The 17,313-nt window shown below is 45.1% G+C and overlaps 1 pseudogene; it reads right to left on the bottom strand.

The window, feature by feature from the left end:
* Window positions 1-945: 945 nt before the first annotated feature.
* LOC133886395 (AT-hook motif nuclear-localized protein 17-like) lies at window positions 946-1,709 on the bottom strand (annotated as a pseudogene).
* Window positions 1,710-17,313: the final 15,604 nt, after the last annotated feature.

Here is a 17,313-nt window from a genome sequence, read left to right as displayed (position 1 = left end):
GCAGGTGGGCTATCAGGCGACTCTAGCATCCCAAACGCCAGGAAGCCCTAGCTAGTCATGGATCCAGATGAAGTATGAAATTAAAGGTCTGTTTGTTTGAATTTTTGTTTTTAAGTTTTTTAAAAAAACTGTATTTTTAGCTTCTTTGAAAAGCTGTTTTTAAAAATAGACTATTGGCTTCTACAATAAATTTTTAATTTTTCAGCACATAGCTTCTCAGAAAAGCACATCTCAGCGAGCTTCTCAGCTTTAGTTCATTTTCCTTAGAAGCAGGCTTCTGGCTTCTCAGAAACCACTTCTTCAGAATCTCGTTTATTCTAATTTCTGGCTTCTGACTTCTGCCAGTAACAGAAGCAGAAACAGAAAACAAACAGGACTTAACTGAGATGGTTATGTTCGTGGTCGACCCAATCTCTCTCTCTCTCGACTTGGCCCCGTCCGTACATGCATGTTGCCCTCTTTTTCTCAAGACGGCCGCCTGCGACACCCACTGCTGCACAGCACTGCAACGGTGCAAGCATGCCTGGTGTTGGTGGATGTGCCCCGTTCCTTTGCTTTTACCGTCCGTGCTCGCTACCTTTGGCTGGCATTGCTTGCCGATGCCGCGGTCATCTATCTGCGGCTGCTGAAACGCGTTCAGCCAGCGCCCCCGAAGAAGCTTGTACCATCTAGCATGGGGAGACGAGAGCTGTCGAACAGATCGTTGAAACAAGTGTCGATCGGTCGGTCCAAGTAGAGTAGTACGTATGTATGTTCAATTGAATAAATCGTCCTGTCTGTCCAGCCGATGAACAAAATGTATATGCTGCAAGCGCAAGCGTGGACAATATATAGCCGTTGTTCGTGCAGCTGGTTGAAACCGAGAGTTATCAGAATACATTAACAACCAAGTACAGCAGCCACATAAAACAGAAGCATCTATACGATTCCACCGGGTAAAGAACGTTAAAACGCCCATGCCAATTGATGCCATGCATGCATCGCTAGAAATGGGCCGAAGGATGGACCGGGCCGCGAATGAATGACGGCTGGGCCCAAATGTCCGCCGCTCCCACCACCGACTAGCCCCGCGGCCCCGCCGAAGCCACCCAGTCCCACGTCGCCGGCACTTGCTGCCGCTGCTGTGGACGCGGATGCCTCCCCTCCTCACGTCCACCGCGTCCGTCGCCCTCCTCGTCCTCCGCGGGCAGCCGGTGCACCTCGGCGCTCCCGAACGTGGCGGCCACTACAACCATCCCGTCCGCCGCCGTCATCTCCCCGGCGAGCGTCCCGCCGATCACCTGGCCACCCGCCCCGGCCAGCGACACCGAGAACGGCGGCGGCACGGCCCCCTCGGCGGCCGCGGACGGCACCACGGTCCCGGACAGGGACAGCACCTCGAACCGCCCGTGCAGCGTCGCCGTGGACGCGATCGCTGGCGAGGTCGACACCCGCAGCGTGACGGCGGCGACTGCGCCGCGGCCGCAGAGCACGGACACGACGACGCGGCGGCGGCGCGCGAATGCTGCCACCGCGGTGACCACGTCGCAGCCCGCGGCGAGCTCCAGCACGACCGGGCGCATCGCAGCCTCGCTCTCCCGCGTCACCACAACCGGCGGCTTGGGCTTGTTCTTGGATCCCGGAGGCCGCCCCCGCGGCTTCCTCGCGGTCACCGGCGGCGCCAGCGTTGGCTCCATCAGCTCAGCTCGGTACGCCCCGGCGTCGGCCATCGAATCAAACGCAGCACGAGCTTGTAGTGTTCACTTTTAGCTAAGTAGTATGAATAGTAAAATATATTCGACTCTTGGCTCTACTAGTAGCCAGTGAACTTAAAATATGACAGGGCTATAGCAATAGCAAGCTGGGATTCCCCTTAATTGTAGAGGGGAGGAGACGACGCGACGCAGTCACGACTCTCGGTGATCTCCACCGTCCGGTTCCCTGCTCACGAGTCACGACTCTCGGTGCACCACTACACGCCGCGATCGAGGCATCCGAGACGTCAAATCCGATGAGTTGGGCCTGGGTCTCACGTCAAATCAGGTGAGACATGCCGCGGCAGATTGCCGAGCCCAGGGCCGACGGGTGGACATTGGCTGAGCAAAGTAACTGTTGGCAAGCGACTCCAGAATTGGTGTGGTTAAATGCAGTTCGGTGTTAGGTGTGATTGTTTTTTTCGTATGGGTTTAATCCGAATGGATCATATATGTAGTCTGAAGGAACTAGGTCGTACGAGGTTGTATTTATTAGAAAAAAAGACTGTTTTGTTGATGGTATATGTTTAGATAGGTTTAGTTGAATTTTTTTATTGGTCAAATGTAAGATTATATGAAGGGATGCGAAAGTTAAAATTGTAATTGGTTAATCATATAAAAATAATTTTGTGATATGAATAAGTAGATCTGCCTACGTGAGTGTATGCATGAGTCTGTATCCTTCGTTTCGAGCCGGTATGCGAGTATACATTTACATCCGCTAAGCAAGCTGTAACAGTGCATGCAGACAACCAAACACGTATTTTTCTAAGATTATACGTATTCGCCGAGCCAACATCCGCCTGTGAGGACAACTAATCACACCGTTAAAGGTGTCTTCGGTTGTGGTCGCTGCGCAAATCATAGCATTGGTGCGATTTCTCCCCCAAAATGGGTTCCGCTTTCGCTTTTCTCCAGCCCTTGCAGCCTGGAGGCTAGCTGGAGATGCGTTGCTGATTGACTGCAGCATTGATCTATAACTTCAACAAATATTTTTTGAGCAATTGTTTTTTAAAGAAGGAATAAAACTTATTCTAACCTCTGCATAAAGTTATACACATAGCCGTTCATTGTTATAAAGTTTGACATAACATCTAATATTCTGGATAAATTATTAAAAAAAACATAAGTGACATCGACATTGGCCAAAAGATATCAATCACAGTCTATTACTAAAATGCAAATCATATCTGGCATATATCTCTGTCACTATTGTTTTCAACGTTCGACATGTATCTTTTATAAGAGTTCCATCTTCCGTCTTTCACAGTAAAGACCTAAATTTTATCTAGTATGTGCAAAAAAACCTATATAGAAAAATAATTTTTTACCTTCTCAAAAACTACATCATTTTAACTTAACTAAATAGCAGAATAACAAATATTAGCTCCAACCAAAACGTGTTTTTTAAGCTTTTGACTTATTCAATTAAACTAGCTACCAAACATTAAGCAATTGTTTGGAAGAACGATTTGAGTAATACGAAAAGTCTAGATCTGAAAAACAGAAAACCTGTAAATCGAGGTGATGATAGGACTAAGTGTGGCCTCTTGGCCATACGAACCCTGCTTTGTCCAGAAGAAGAGTCAGGCAGCTTCCACGCGCGGTTATGGTCTGCACATAGAATGCATGTATCTTCTCCCCGTTGGATTCTAGTATCTCTCTGCGCGCCCCTGCCGCGCACATCCACTTCGCCTCAACGCGCAGTCGCCTCCCAGGCGCCCACCCGTTGGTGTGGCATAGGCCTGGCAACGGGTCGGGCCGGGTCGGGGCCCCGTGGGTTTTAGACCCGGCGGGGGCGGGGGCGGGGGCGAAATTAGACCCGCGGGGGTCGCGGGTCGGGTCGGGTTCGGGGATAAATTATCACCTGCGGGGCTTCCACGGGGGCCCGAAGTAGTATGTGGCCCGTCACCGCGTCACGTCCGTGGAGGCAGCCGATAGCCCATTTACGTTGCAGCCTTGCAGGCCCGCACCGCGCACGCCCGGCCCGCGTCACGTCCTCGTCGGGTTTCGGGTCCTCGTCGGGTTTCGGGTCCCCGCGGGGTTCGGGGTCGGGTTCATTTTTGCACCCGACATGTGACTCGGGTTCGGGTTGGGTTTTTTTATTCGGGTTTCGGGTCGGGTGCGTTCTGGCTGCACCCGGCCCCGACCCGCCCCGTTGCCAGGCCTAGTGTGGCAACTGGTAGCTGCGGGGTCAAAGGGCAGTGGAGAGAGAGAGATGAACATGGCACAAGCATTGAGCTGCTCGGAGAAAGAACAGAACTGAAAGGGCTGAGGCAGTAGTCTTTCTCGTGGCCATAGTAGCGGATTCAGGATTTTCAATTTAGTGTACATATCTATTATGCTCGTATCAGCATCGTAGCGGCCATCGTGCCCCGTCTCGCTCGTGCCCGCACCGCCGCTGCCACTACAGTATAAATGAAAGGTTAGAGTAAATCAAACAATAGATACCAGATAAGATCATGTAGTAAAGATGGCATTATATAATTTTGCAGTAATTTAACCTTAGCTGCAACTCAAATATCCGTTCGAACTACCTATTAGCATGGCTCCAGAACTGTAAGATGATATCAAACAATGCAAAAAGACTTCTCAGAATCCCTTGAGACCATTCACCAAGGAGGGACTTTTCCAAGAATGAAGGTGAGATACTTGTCGTGTGCCATGAGAAGGTCATCTAAATCCTTTGCCGCATCCATTTCATCAGAGAAACGGGCCCATGAAACCTCCAGGACCTCAAACATAATGTAGTACTGGAAATTGGTCACAAAGTGATTCATTTCATTGAACAAAACTTGGCATTTGTGGATAACTGAAACAAACTGAGCTCGGATGCTTGTTCCTTCCTTGTAAAATGGCAAAGAAACAATGCAATTGGGCTTCATTATCTTCTACACTCCAGTCAGAGAGTGATGAACACCCTTGAGCTTCCACAAGAAATTGAAAACCTTCAGATACATCTTCATCACTGAAGCCGTGAACATAGCTGGGCATGCCCATGGATCGGCCCATAAACTCCTGAAACATCGGATCCCTATGCTAGGCATGCCCATGGATCACACCAGCCATAGTGCCTCCTCTCCATCCCCGGCATCCATCCACCAAAACAGCCATCAGGTGCATCCTCATGGCAGGCTCAGCAAGTCACACAGAAAGATGTTGTAGCGAGAGGTAATTACTTGAAACGCCTGAATCAGATACAGGTGTTGGGATTGGATTCAATGAGTATGACTCGAGAATAGTGAGGATGCCGATTCAGCGGCTGCCACTCGCACGCATAAAGCCCACCACCTCCACCCATAACAACCTCGCGAGCTCGCGGCGCAGGCGGGCGAGGAGAGTTTGCGGCAAAAGCCAACAAGAGAAAAACCACAGAGTCAGTCTCCATGGAGGCCGAGGCACCCGTGCGAGCCGGTCATCATCTCCACTGTGTCAGCCTTGTGCCTCCTCCTCGGCCACCGCAGCACTGCCCCTTCCTTGCATCGTTCATCTCCCGCTTCAGCTTCGCCGTCGGGTGCGCCGTGATGGCTGGTTCCGCGGTTGGCCTCCGCTCGTGGCCATGCACGCAGCCGACACCCATGCCGCAGCCGCGGCCGCCGCCGTGCCTGATGGTCCCACCCTGCATATCGATGTCGAGCTGCTTCTAGGTTTGGTAGTCGCTAGGACTGGGAGAGTGGGAGTGGGAGATGTGGAGCCGCCGTGTTCATGTCTGGTCATGGGGAATGGCAGCCGGTATGGGCCTTGGGCCGGTAGGGTGCAAGGGTGCCCGGGTGGGATGTTTTCATGCGGGCAGCTGTACCACATCTCGTCGGTGGGTGACTTGTTAGCTTGTTTCTAGCAGCACAGTACTTGAGATTGATACATACAGATATACTAGTATATATACTAAATTTTTTACAAAAAATATTTGGGTGTACATCTGTACACCCATGCCCTAACGTGTGCCCGCCCCTGGGCCTACAACTTGAGTTTTCTCCATCTCTAGGCTAGCATCCTGCATGCTCCGTTTCTGCAGGGACGACACTGTACTCACTGAGCACATGGCGCCGCATGTCACCGTGGGCAACCGGGTGGCGGTCTCGTAAGGTCGTCTGCAACGAGGGGGGCTAAGGAGGAGACGCAGCCGAAGACCAGCCGCCCGACGGAGGACAGGATCAAACCCACGCCACAGTAGATCTTGGAGGCGGTGGAGGAGAAGTGAAAATTAGTTTTTTTAGATAACAGGGGAAAAGTCCCTGTTGGTGTATCAGGAACCAGAGGTCCCTGAGTCCCGAGACCGGGCCGGCCATCCGCCACGCGTCACCATCCCGCGAGGTCCACCCTGCGAGATAAGAAGAAGCTAAGTCCCGGGAGAAGGTGCTCGGGGCCGCCGCCTCTGGTTCCCGAGCACCCCAGTTCCCCGATGATCCGCAGAGTCCAAGTACCGGGAAGGAAGTGCTCGGAAGGGTTCTCGCCTACCCCCGAGTACTGTAGTCCCCCGATGATCCAAACAGCCAAGTGCTCAGGAGAGAGTGCTCGGGGCTGCACGTGGCAGCCTCCAAGGACTCAGTTCCCCGAAGGTCTCCCCCAAGTGCTCGGAAGAGAGTGCTCGGGGCTGCACGTGGCAGCCCCCGAGGACTCGGTTCCCCGAAGGTCTCCCCCAAGTACTCGGGAGAGAGTGCTCGGGGCTGCACGTGGCAGTCCCCGAGGACTCGGTTCCCCGAAGGTCTCCCCCAAGTGCTGGGAGAGAGTGCTCGGGGCTGCACGTGGCAGCCCCCGAGGACTCGGTTCCCCGAAGGTTCGCGCACGATCGTCCGACGACCAAAGGGGTCCCATCGTCGAGGTGTCAACCAGTCAAAGGCCCAATACCGCATTTAATAGGCACGCGCGGCCTGACATCCTGATATCCTGACATTCTCAGCTGCCCACGCCCTAGTGTCAGATCCTGCCATGCTCTGGCAGGGGGGCGTGGGTCCATTAAATGCACAGGTCCCGTCCGGTTTCACCCGGGTGCCTCGGGATAACGTTGCCAAAATTGAAGCGCTCCGCCTGCCACCCTGCCCTGGCAGAAGAACAAGACAGGGTGGGCGCACCGGGCACCTCTGTGGCTGCCCGGTGGGCCCTCTTAATGGCGCCGGAGGACATCCACAGTAGCGGGTGGTCGGATGCACGCCGCATTTTTCCACCGCCCCTGTCACTTCGTCAAAACGGAATGATGACGCCTTTCTCCGTGGCGCCTTGGCATTCGCGCCCCCTCTTTCCCATTCTGGATAAGTCGAGGTCGGCGCGCCTATAAAAGGAAAGGATGGAGAACACATAAAGACAGACCAAAAAAAACAAGGTGGACAAGGCAAGAAAGCCCCGACAACCCTCAAGAAGCACCTGAAGCCCAGATCAAAAGGCGAATAACATCACAAACAAGCTCAAGCCAAGCTAGAACACGAGAGCCTCAAGCTCTCTGTAGACAGCTCGCCCCTGTAACCAGATATATCCTTGAAGAATTCCCTTCAAGGAGAGATATAACACTCACACAGGAGTAGGGTGTTACGCCCCCGTGCGGCCCGAACCTGTCTAAACCCCGGTGCACCCGTCTTTCTTGCACTAGGTCGATCATCTCCCACCACTAGCCACCGCATTTATTTCCGTTCCCATTTATTTTCTAGACAAGCTCGTTCAGGATCATCCCCCGGCCGAATCTTTAAAAAGGGGTCTCTCGGGATCCCTGCGACAGGAGTTCATCCTCCGACAGTCCCGGTCTTTGTATATATATGCATCAGTCTAGTTTATTATTATATCATCTCATCTTATAATTTAATATTGAAGTAAATGCAAGCATAAAAGATCATACAAATATTATCAATCACATAGTCTAATACTAAATCGTCACTTATTCTTAACGAAGAGCTCTATAACTACCACCTTAAATGCTTAGCACATTGTGCTTATGTTTTCTCTATCGCTTTACTGCTGCATCAATCTCCAGAATCTCAAACAATAAGTTCTCTAAAAAGTACCTGCATAAAAGAGCTTATTCCTTTCTTATAAAAAAACAATATCATTACGATATAGCTAAATTACCCAAAAAGGTAGCCACCCGAATTAAGATTTCTTTCTTTTTATTCGCTCCTAAGTCACCTAACCAACCAACCATAATATGGTGTATAACAACTAAAGTTCTCCCGCAAATAGGAAATGAACAGAAGGGACACCTAAAGCATTACTTAAGCATCCATAGCCTACCATATCCTCTGACGATCAGTCAGATACTAACCCTAAAGTTGTAGATAGTTGGACTGATCAGATACTAGCCATAAAGCTGTACATAACCAGCTATCATCATTGAACAATGACAGCGACCACCTACCATGACCAATTGATGACACGCCCGATGAACCCCTGAGCTTTAGTTGAGAAGTGAGGTCCAACAATAGAGCCAAGAACTCCAAAGCAACGCCTCCAAGGATGACACACATCGAGATGCAGTCATCACTCGATCCGACATGAGATCTAGGTATTCACTTGTAGAACCCACCATGGGTGTGGGAAGCAAGGGAACCTTAACAGCGTCTCCAAAGAGGGGAATGACCCCCAAGAGCGCTATTGTTGCCATCGTCGGCAAAAAACCGAGCAAGGCTTTCTCCTAAAGCCCCTGCCCTGCCCCCTCTGCACACCACTTATAAACCCGTAATGTGGTGGCTGCGTGCAGAGGCTCCCATAGAGGTGCTAATGGGATGCGTCGTGCATTTGCACGAGATCCCAAACAGACCTCGCCAGAGATGTGGGTGGCATGAAGCACTAGGAGTAGCCGCATCGGCAGCTGGCCCACGAGACGCCGAACCACCATTGGTCACGAGTGCACACCAGACAACAACCATGCAAATCCTAGCCACTACGCCAACTAGAGTCGCCGCAGCGCCATCCGACTACCATAGCGCGGATCCACACCCCACCGGATGCAGAAGAGACCACCTCTGCGAGGATCAGGCCACCGCCTCACCGAATCTGACAACCACTGCATGGGCCAAGCTGCCACCTCATCAATCTGGCCACTACCGCGCCAAACCAGGCCATCGTAACGTTGATCCGGTACCACGCCGCCATGTCAAACCAGGCCACAGCCACGCATAGCAAGATCACCACTAAGGAAGGGGTATCGAGGAAGAAGAGAAGAGGAAGAGAGATGAGAAGGCCGTGGACGGAAGCTACTTGTCTTCGCTATTGGACACCACCACTATCGTCGGCCAATGGTGGTGACTAGCTAGGGTTTGGTGGCAAGGGTGGTGGGTAGACGCTCCTCGCGTTGCCCCCACAAAGGGATGCCAAAATTTTGATGAACCTGACGTGATGTTTTCATGTCTACCCTACTTCTAATTCGTAAGTACACTATGATATTCTATCGTAACTTACAAATTTGACTTATATTATTTAAAATTTTATTAACAATACTTTTTAAAAAATGCCATATTTGCTATAGTTAATTTCATTAGTAAAGTTAAAGTTGATAATTTTTTGTAAACAGAGGGAATAGATTTGGTTCCATCTTGTTCCACGCAAAGGAACATGCATTAAAAATAGTTTCTAACTGGTTCGCTACCGAGATTGCTATTTTAGGTCTCATCTCCTAGCTCCGGTCGCCAATCTGGTGAAGGACGCATCCTCGCTATCGAGCAAATGTCACAATAGAATCCTCTTTCGCGCTACCGTCTGGTAGGTTCGTTTCCATCTCATTCTCTTTCTTATTCCTAATTTGTGGTAGTCGATTTGAGGTAGCAGGCTCGTCGGATCCACCCAGACTTGCTGGATCTGAGGAGAAGAGTCATATCGGAAGGGGAGTTCGTCGGCCACTGCGCTCGCGCCACACTTGGCCCCGCGCTCGCCCGTCATCGCCCCTGTGCTCGGACCGCAGTCCTCCCCGCGCTCGACCGCCCACGCTCACCCGACCGCTAGCTTTCTTCGTCCGACTTGGTCCGAACGTACGCACCAGCTAGCTTCCTTCGTCCAGCTCGGTCCGAAAGCACACACATAAACCTGATGGCTAGAAGTTATAAAGTATGATTTTTTGAAGAATTTTAATTAAATATTAGCTCAGAATTTTTGGATCAAACCAATTAAAATGAGTTGCTAGTAAACTCTAATTTGCTCATAAAAATGTTTATAATTTTTAGGCTACTCTTATACTGAAAAAATCGAAAGTTAAATGAAAAACATAAACTTATGTACACAACATATAGCTAGCTAACTTTCCGTTCCAATCGACGTGATTTTACGGACCGGTCTGAACGTTCATGTAGCAGATGGTGAGTCGAACATACCAACTATTTTTGCTGGGCGAGGGAGTCGAACAGACTATAATTATGCATATCTAGAATTGAACATTGTTATCTATGCTGTGAAATTTCAGTCACCTAGGATGAAGCTTATTTTTGTTTTGTTCTTGGCTCAGAACAATGAGCATGTACTTAGTTTTAAACAAACCATGATGTTTTTTGATTTTGTACTTAGAATTTATGCTTATGCTGTTGCTTGTACATTTGCTGAGTGTTAATGAGTGCTACTTTGGTTAATAATGCAGGTAGCTTGTTGAATAGATGGATAGCTATATGCAATCTAAGAGAGAGTGACGACTCATTTTATATAGAGAATGAACAATAAGGCTAATGATTTGGTGTAGGAACCAGGTGAATGAGCATGCAGGTATAGAGGTGAAAAATATAGCTGTTGAAATATAGTCGTTAGAAATATAGCCGTTGAAAATATAGTCGTAAAAAATAACACTGTTTAAATATAAAACGGTTATTTGTTAGTTAAATAAAATAGAGATGAGTGGATTATAAGGAGACAAATTTAGGAAATTGGTTGAAGAACACTAGAAATTAAGAAAAAAATCTGGAGAAGAAATTCTCTATTCAAGAAAATAGGGAACAAGAAATAAAAAATAAGTTAGAGTTGCTCTCATAGAAGTGTGGGCTAGAATGTAACTATTTAACCTGCATGTGGTTATTTTCAACTGGGACTGACTTCCGTGGTGATATTTGCAATTTCTATTTATTTTTATCGGTAATTTCTAACTCCAAGCACTCGGGACTAGATAGAAATTACTGTCGCTTCCTGACAGGTGTCGAGTCGTAACTCCAAGCACTCGGGACTAGATAGAAATTACTGTCGCTTCCTAACAGGTGTCGAGTCGAGACGCGTCTTGCACAGTCGCACAAGAAATACTAGTAGCTTCCTAGCTGCAAGCAGACACGCGCCTTTCCCGTTCGTTCACGTTCACCGCGAGTGTCACCTCCATGTCGCCACAATTCCGTGCGCCGATGCGCCAGTGTCCATTAGACAAATCGCGGAGAATCATTTTAAAATGAGAGCACCGTGATTAAAATAAAGCCATAGGCTCATGGATGATGGATAGACCCCCTGCTGGGAATCCTTCTGCATTATTTTGGCTTCTCCGTACTACTGACATAGCCAGTGCCAATTTGTTAAGCACTAGTAGCTAGTCCTGACCTGAACCTAACCCAATGATATGGGTTGATGACGACATAGTGTCAATTTGTGATGAGACGAATTTGTTTTTGTTTTGAATTGCTAGATTGCTTTAGCTGAAAAAGACAATCGAAAATAAACTGAACCTACACAATGATAGGTAAAATCGCATTGAGTTGATGTTTTTCTACGTATGATTATACCACGCAATATTTTAATGGTCTGATTGAAAGAGAATTAATGATTGGTGTAGATTTTTTAGGATTTAATTCAGTTTTGTACTAAATCCTAGGGATTTAGGGTCCTAAACGACCATTCCAAATGGACCCTAAAAAGTTTTCCAACACTTTAACGATCATGTGCACCATCTTTTGTGTTGTGGCACATTGTAGCATCGACCTCAAAGTATAGTAAGCACTGGATATGTTCTCAGTCCTCACTCAATTAATGAAATAATGGGAGCAAATCAAAATGTTGTGGATTCTTGTTTGTGCATACTTACCCATACATGTCCACATACAATATAAAAAAATTCATCACTGTCAGTTTTTGAACCGATAATAAATTAGCAACAGTGATAATTATCAATTATCATTGCCGGTTCATAAGCTGACAATGATAATTCAACGATCACTGCCAGTTCTAGTCTTGAACCGGCAATGATAAGACTAGAACATATGTAAATACTCTATCACGAACTCTTCAGCATAATATCAGAGACCCATGTTAAAATGTTTGAGGTAGAGTAATTTTGGATTATCACTACCGGTTTAAGACTAGAACTGGCAGTGATAATCCATCCACATGTGCAAAAATACTATATTGTGAATTCTTTAGCTTAGGGATCAAGTTTATACTAAAATATTCAAGGTAGAGTATTTTATATTGCCACAATCTAGCTTGAACGAATGGCAATATCTAAATCTATATTCGCAGTGACAATAGTAAGTCTAAACGAATAGCAAAAACACAATCATCTTTAACACATTTGCTATTCATTTAGATCTACCTATTGTCACAATCTTTAATGCTCACACAACATTCGCTTTGGAGACAGAGAGATTAGGAGATGGGGAGATTGGAAGCGAAGTGAGATACAGGGCGACTGAAGGAGACATGCCCTATTTATAGAAGAATCATCATTATTAGTTTGTAATATGAGCCGACAGTGATAATAATTAACACCACTGGTTCGTCTTCGTCAATTATTGCTCTATCGGTTTGGAATATGAAATGGTAGTGATAAACATTATCACTGCCGATTATTGAATGTATTTTTTTTTCTAAACTGGTAGTGACATTACTATAGAAAGTGCCTTCACTGCCAGTTTTGAATCTAAAACCCCCTTTATTGCCGATTTTGAAACCAATAGTAGGAAACCGAAAGTGGTAGAGCTCAAGCTATTACTGTCGGATCCTCAACTGGTAGTGAAGCCTCTTCTAAAAAATAAAAAAACCATGAGCCAGCTCGAATCGAGCTGGAGCCTCCCTTGTCACCGTCCCAATCTGCCATCGACAGTCGTCATCCCAATCCACCACCGCCCGTCATCGTCCCAATCAGCACACACATCCAGATGCGGCGGCACGAAGGCTGCTGTCACAGAACACACCGACACGGCCGCCCTTGCCGATCTCCTCATCACACCGTTGACCCTGCACACGCACACTCTTTGCCTCCTCCCTCTTCGTCACACGCGCTCCCTTGGAGGTCGCCATCGGTAGATCTTCGTCGTTGCCATGTGCGCCTGCTCTCCGCTGCCGCCGCTCGATGTAGCTTGAGGAAGAACCACTGTGGAGGCCGGTCGGATCATCGTGGATCTCCGCTACTGTCGCTAGCTGTAGATCTCTACCCCTGGCGAGATCCGTGGCCAGATCCCCATCAAGTCCCGCTGTGGATCTCACGAGGGGCGGAGGGGCATGGGGAGGAGGTCGGTGGTGGGGTGGAGTGAGGGGAGGAGGTCGGCGATGGGGGACGGCGTTGGGAGGAGGCTAGTGAGAGAGGGGCATGGGAAGGAGGCCGGTGGTGGGGAGGAGGCCAGTGGGGGAAGAGTCGAAGAGATAAGGTTGGACACGTACTTAGACTCGAGCTGGACATGAGATATAAGATAGAGAGAGTCAGTCGGACGTGAGGTTATGAGCCAAAGTTAGATTGCATGAAAAAATTGGGTCCGATCAAAGTTTCACTGTCGGTTGGTATTAAAAACCAGCAGTGTTAGTATCACTGCTGGTTTATGACTAGAACCGATAATGATATTTTGACTATCACCATCGATTCTTTTCAAATAAACTTTTAGTGTCGATTCTTAATACGAGTCGGCAATGATATATCATTATTGCCGGCTCGTAAGGAACCAACAACAATGAGCCAGTATATAAGATCTATTTGTAGTGTGATAATTTGAATATCACTGCCGATTCGTGTTATAAACCGATAGTGATAATTACTATCACTATCGGTTCTTGCTAGCTCGGTTTTTTATGTGTGCCTTGAGATTACAAATCGGTAAAGATATATTATCACTATCTATTATTACCAAACCGACAGTGAAATGAGGATAGGGATGATCTTTTCTATAGTAGTGATACGTACTTAGGAAATAAAAGGATTTGCCTCTTAATCGGTTCTCATATCAGGATTTGTGATCAAGTGACAATTCTTGAAGTTTTACTTAATGAAGTAGCAAAATTCAGATTCCTCTCGTAGGATATAGGCCATACGTGGAGATACATTAATAATTTTAGCCTCACATATTCTTACTAGAGTATAAGAGAATTATATTTCTCCATAAATACAAACTGGGGCTAAACCATAGTATAACGCCCTTATATATAGATTGCAACTTACGCTTTACCAAAATTGTGGTGTGCCATGGTTTTTGGCTGTCCGTGACAAGTGTGGTAAGATTTATCTTAAAATTGTGTCTATAACAAGTGGGCCAAACACTAAAGAAAGTATGATGCACCAAATGCGTGGCAACAAATCAAATGCGAGTCACGATTTAGGACATCGATTCGGTCTCCAATACATGTCTTTAACTATTTTTTTTTGTTATCCAAAGTTATTGAAAACATAATCGTTTGAAAGTATTTTCCATTACAAATGTATTGATATCATTTTTATGCTATAAATCTTAATATTTTGTGTATATTAATGATAAAAAATTAGAGTTTGACTGTGTGTAATCATAAACATAATCTATTTTAGAATAGAGAGAGTATTTTATTTTGGCTGTAGACCTGTCTTTTTTTTTTGCTGAAGGGGTTGAAAGCGTGATTATATTAAAGGAGCACAGTACAACACCTCTGCTTTACAGAAGTCACCGGAAAAGACGAAAATTACAATCTGGTTTAGAACCACTCTTCTAGAGCATCATCACCGCTGTCTACTCCCCGGAGATGGAGAAGAGATGTCAAGCTAGGATTCGGAAGCCACAACTAAGGATTCAGTAGATTAAGAAATTAAGTTGAAATATGTCTTGTTTTATTTGTGATGAGTGATTGATATTAGTATTTATTTGGTTTGATGATTTTCGGTTTTGCATAAGCTTTGATGTGATTTGAATTGATTTAGAATTTTATTTGAGCATATTGATTATGAATTAACTGGAATTAGAGTTAGAGATATGTGTTTGCTTGTCTCAAGGTGTGTATGTGATGGATGATGTAACTTGGCGGTTGACGATGGGATGATCGGGGCTAAGCGGAGTGTTTGGTGTCGGACGATTAAGGAGACCGGGCGGAGTTAAGGCTGATTCTAGCTGAACACGTGGAGGTCAAGCAAACCATGGAAGACGGATGGAGATGACGTGTTGATAAAGTTAAACGAAGGGGATACCAGTGCAAGTGACAAGATGGCCCGATGGATCGGGAGCAGGAGAGACTTGTCGGCGGTCAGGATCGTATGACGGAGTACACGCGTCGATATTGAAACGCTTGCTTAAGGTGTAAGCAAGACGGCGAGTCACGCTTTGAGAAGCGTGCAGGTGGTTTCGCGTTTGGTATCAAAACCGTGGGAGGACTGGAGGAGTACATGGCATCATCGCGAAGCTTGCGTCGAGGCAAAGCTAAGTCATGAAGGTGCCGCGGCCGTCCGATGAATGGAGAAGAAAATGGACCGAAATATTCTCGATGGTAGGTAGAAATGTACTACAAGATAAGGGTATTTTGGAAAAAAGCTAGAAAACTTAAAGGTCAAGTTTCCTAGGTTTATAAATAGAGGGATAGAGCTATGAGAGAGTTTGAACCAGCCACTTGAGCCTCCTTGTACCACCCATTTGAGAACTTAGAGCTAAGATTTTAGATGAGAGAAATATGAGTGCTTAGCCTATGTAATAGGTGAGAGTTTTGAGAGATAAATCTTTTAATCTGTCTAAAATAGGGTTGACCTCTTTGAGTAATGAAGGTTTTTGCATATGTTTGAATTCCCTTCCTTCTAGTTTCTCTATTAATTCCCTTGCAAGTTTGTAAGTTTTTCGTTTTTTGGTTTTGATTTTCGTTTTAGTTTTTTAGGCTGAAATTTCAGCACCTTGTGAGGTCATTCTTCTTGTTGTTAGAGGTATAAAATTCGTACACACACGCTTATGTGATGGAGTCTTGAATTCTCTTCCCTCTAAACAGTCAACTTGGAGAGTTTCGTTGCTCGATATTTATCTTTTCTTATTTCTTTACAAGTTATGATCTTTCGAGTGCTAAGACACATGAATTAATCTTAAATGGAACATATTGTTCATATATCATCCATGATTTTGTGTTACCTTAATTTTTTCTTGTTAAAACTTTCTCTATTTTTTTCTTCCGTTTGAATTTTGAGGTACGTTGGGTGATACAAATAGAAAAAAATTATCAATTTTATAAAAAAATTATTGAGATGACTGTTCATCTTCCTCTGATCACCAATCTCATTTCTACATATATGGAGAAGAGACTTCTGGAGATGGCTGTACCTTTCTTATTTGATTTTATATATGTGCCTGATTTCAGTTTTTGATCTACTACAAGAATAGGTAACACACACTTGTTACAAAACAAGTAGCACGTACTGATTATCCACATAAATATGATGAGCACTCGTAGTACAACGAGCTAATGCATAGTACAATCGTAGTACAATGAGCAAATGCACTTCTGCAGTACAGAGGTAGTACACCGAGCAAAAGGAAAAGATTACTGATATATTGTTTGTTTGGCAAAACTCTAGGTCTAATACTTCAGAAATTTATGAAACTGACCCTATGGATGTACCAAGGATATTTGATAAGGTATTTTATTTTTATTTTAATATAGAAATAAAGATTTAAACTACTTTATCTTAACCTATAAACTCAAATTTTGACATAAAATTGAAAATTGAACCCTGCCAAACAAACCAATACAAATATACAATCGTAGTACACGAGCAAATACATTTATACACAAAAACAACTTCGAAATGATCTAAAGAGTAACTTTTAAAAACAAAAGCGTACACATAAAACTGGGGTGTATTATTCCCACTGGTCACAATTGTATGTATGTATGTATATGTATATATATATATATATATATATATATATATATATATATATATATATATATATGTATATGTGTTGTGCGGCTAAACTTTTGAACTTTGATTACAAATATATTTTTAAAATTTAGATCGGAAATATGAAGCTCACATGTTTATATTTATCTTGAAAAGTACTTCTATAATATTACACATATATATATATAGGAAAACTAGTCTATATTCTCGAGAGTACATACTTCATACTATGATATACCACATAAATGAACTAGATATGCTCCTTTATCACTATGAGTATAATTATATACTCATTTTAAGATACTTTGATGTGAACTACATGAATTTTTTTGAAAAGAAGTCCATCAATTTTAATAGATTTTGATAATACCTTTATATTTATACATAAAATATAATATACTAAAAAAATATGTGCAAATCACTTAAAAAAATATACATACTACTTGGATAATCTTATATACTCATATACTACATATACATACTATTTATCACATGAGATACTCTATACGTTAGAAGATAGGTATATGAAAATACATACTCCGGGAGTACCAAACATGCTTAGTGTGTATATATATATATATATATATATATATA

Source organism: Phragmites australis, chromosome 1, assembly GCF_958298935.1.
Source record: "Phragmites australis chromosome 1, lpPhrAust1.1, whole genome shotgun sequence".
Taxonomy (NCBI): domain Eukaryota; kingdom Viridiplantae; phylum Streptophyta; class Magnoliopsida; order Poales; family Poaceae; genus Phragmites; species Phragmites australis.
Note: the sequence above shows the minus strand (reverse complement) of the source record. Positions and strands in the feature narration are given on the sequence as shown.